Source organism: Geotrypetes seraphini, unplaced genomic scaffold (genome assembly GCF_902459505.1).
Source record: "Geotrypetes seraphini unplaced genomic scaffold, aGeoSer1.1, whole genome shotgun sequence".
Classification (NCBI taxonomy): domain Eukaryota; kingdom Metazoa; phylum Chordata; class Amphibia; order Gymnophiona; family Dermophiidae; genus Geotrypetes; species Geotrypetes seraphini.
Genome location: NW_022985959.1, coordinates 2,291 through 5,470, shown reverse-complemented (window position 1 = coordinate 5,470; position 3,180 = coordinate 2,291). Strand labels below are relative to the sequence as shown.

The 3,180-nt window shown below is 50.2% G+C and overlaps 1 non-coding gene across 1 annotated transcript; it reads left to right on the top strand.

The window, feature by feature from the left end:
• The first annotated feature begins 2,515 nt into the window (after positions 1-2,515).
• On the top strand, positions 2,516-2,706 carry LOC117352503. The gene has a single exon (XR_004537697.1). It is a non-coding gene; the product is annotated as a U2 spliceosomal RNA (small nuclear RNA).
• The last annotated feature ends 474 nt before the right edge of the window (positions 2,707-3,180 follow it).

Genomic DNA, 3,180 nt, shown 5'->3' with positions numbered 1-3,180 from the left:
AGTTTATGCAGAGGCAGGCGAAGAGACTCCGCAGGAGGATTAGGCAAATGCATGGTGTCGAGGTATTCCTTGGAGTACCGAGAACCGGTGTCCAAGGTAATGTCCAGGTCATCCGCCATCTGCCGGCGGAAAAAAGAAAAAGACAATTGATCCGCCAGCACAGGCCTCCGAGAAGGACCGGACGAAGTCGAGGCCTCGGGATCCACAGAGACCTGGGATCGACAGGGAGAATAAGAGGTAGACGGTTCCTCGTACTTCGGCCCCTGCGGAGGAGACATGTCTGACGAAGAGTACCCCAGGCGCGGCAGCTTCTTCTGCGGGGAAACTTCAGAGTGCCGCGAGGAGTGCCGTGAGGAATGCCTGGACCGATGCCCCTCTCGGTGTCTGGAGGGGGATCTAGAATGACGATGCTTAGCATGGTCCCCCGACGCCTCTAGCGAGTAGATGGGACTCGAGGCCGTGGAGCGAAGAGGCGGGAGATTCGACGCCTCTCGAGATGCAGTCCAGGCCCGGTAAGGAGTGCGGAAGAACTCTTCCTGAGACTTGCGATGGCCAGGGCTTCGATTTCCCGAAGAGGTATGCCAGACCTCCTCATCAGGAGGCGTGATGGGCTCTAAAGGGGGCATGTCACTAAAGGAGGCCCGCCTCGAGGGACCGGCCGCCATACGCCGCTCCTCCTCGCCAAGCAGCGAGACCGACCGGCGAGGAGGAGGAGGGGGCGGTCCGCCCCCCCGGAATCGGAACCGGGAGGTCACCCTGGATGGTGGCAATTAACTTGGGTCCCATGGTGTGCATGAGCTCGACAAACTGAGCCTCCAAAAGGGACCGCAACGAAGCCGATATGGAGGGATCCGCACCGAAAGGGGGTCCTCCAGCACGGTCTTCGCGCTCCTTCGTGGTCGAGTGCTTTTGCTTGGAAGCTTTCGGCACTTTGATAACCACGGGTGGAATGGTAGAATTCGGTACCTGATCCGAGGAGACGGAGGAAGGCACCGGCGCCGAAGTCGGGGTCGAAACCGGGACAAACGAAGCCGGCTTCAGGAGACCCGGAGCAGTAGGAGTGGTGGCGGGCTTCGCATGGGCAGGCGAAGCGGCAGCCGAAGTCGAAGCTGAAGGTTCTTTCGCAGCTTCCATTTTGAACATCGACTCCCACAAAAAACAGCGACGCTTAAACGCCCGCGCTGTAAGAGTGGAACAAGGCCGGCACGATTTCGGGAAATGTTCTGGACCAAGACACTGCAGGCAGCGTCGATGCGGGTCCGTCAATAAAACACACGATAAGAGTAAAAAGAACTCAAAACCGCGGCTAGTTAGAAGGCAAAAAACGGGAATTCAGTCAGCGCAGAATCGAAGTAAAACTTCTCAGCTCCGCGGAAAGAAAAGAACTGAGGAGACACGCCCGGACCATCGGGCGGGAAGGCACTGGCGCATGCGCGGTGCGGGCATCTCGAAACTTCTGAGTTTCTTCAAGCAAAATATGCTTGTGAGACGTCCGTATCGGGGCTCTGTCGGATGACATCACCCCACTAGTGAGAATACCTGCCTGCTTGTCCTGGGATAATAATGGTATATATTGAAGAACTAAGGCCAGTACTGGGCAGACCTGGCAACCCTGGACCTGAGCCACGTGGGTAAAATACATGTGAAAAGCGACAGGCAGTGTGGTTTTGTGTTCTTGAAACCAGTTGGGTGTGAGTGAACCCTCCTAGTGCTTCTGTAGTTGTTTTCCAGCTTAGTAAGTGTTCGTTCGGAGTTTTCATGCTCGTTGCTGTGTTAACTTTTCTCATCTGGTTTTCAAACATGTTTTGTACCACTTGGAGTCCTCAGGAACAGCACTAAGCTGAGTAGTAGATAAGACAAGAGGGGTTGAACCAATTTTTTTTGTATTGGGCTTTGCATTCATTTTACCAGAGTTCTGCATCCAAGAGATCAAAATTCGATGTGTGCCCTGATGCAGAATATTGTATTACATTCGTAAGATGATGTATTTACAAAGTGTGACCTGCAGGTGATGCCACCACAGTACAGGCACGAGCACGAACGGGATTTGAAATGCAGTTACAAGCTCGTCGGAATTCTCTTCAAATTCACCTCCCTGAAAGGAAAACAGCTTCCCAATTGCAAGCCAAGCACGATCCCGACCCCTTGTTGCAGTGCAGTGGAAGAGAAGAGAGCAACTCAGCCAAAGCGGAAACGTCAGAGAAGTGGGCAGGCCAATGCAAATATCAACGAGTCACCTGACACTCGGAGAAACAACAGGAATAAGAAAAATCGATCTGGAAAGAAATTAAAGCCAGCTCTCTTAGAGGACTTTTTTGAAAAAAAACAAAAACAAAAACACCCCAAAAACCTACTAGGCTTATAGACCAGAAAGCTTGTGGCATTTTGTGGAAGAAAGCGATAGGATTAAAGCCCTTGTTTCGAGTCGTTACTGGGCACTAGTTGCTTGAGTACTCTCCCTGAGTTAGAAAGAGAAGAGGAACAGAGGGCTGCTGGGTACTGAGGAAGCTGCAGTATCGCTTCTCGGCCTTTTGGCTAAGATCAAGTGTAGTATCTGTTCTTATCAGTTTAATATCTGATATGTCCCTTATCTAGGGACGATATATTAAATTGATTTTTGGAACAGGGAGATGGAATAGGAGCTTGCTTCATCCACTCCACGCATCAACCTGGTATTGCAGTATCTCCAGGAATGGTGCACCTCCCTTTGGGGAAAATATCATAGTTTAAAAGAAATAGATAAAAGCGTGGGGACTTTTTTCTCATTTTCTTTGTAGTTCTCTGTACCCTTTGGGTCTTTACAGATCCTCCGCTGTATTTATCCTTCTTACTCTTGCCTCCAAGGCCATTTTTCCTGTCCCTATATTCCACCCCCACCCAGCTTCTTTTTCTCTTTTACCCTTTCTCTTGTACCCCACCCCTGCGTGCCCAGCTTTCGCCATTCTGCATGGAGTCCTGCTGACCTGCTCATGATTTTATTTCCATGCCCTGTTTAGCTTTCCTTCTGTTCAGGGTTGTAAAAGCAGGAAATTTCTTAATCCTACTTTAGCAACACTGCTGGTTCACAGCTTACTCCTACAAACATTTGTGGAACACAGCTGAAGACATATCTTTTTTTTTTTTTCCAAGCACTTGACTAATTAATTTATTCTATTCCCTGTAATCATGTTTACTTTTAGA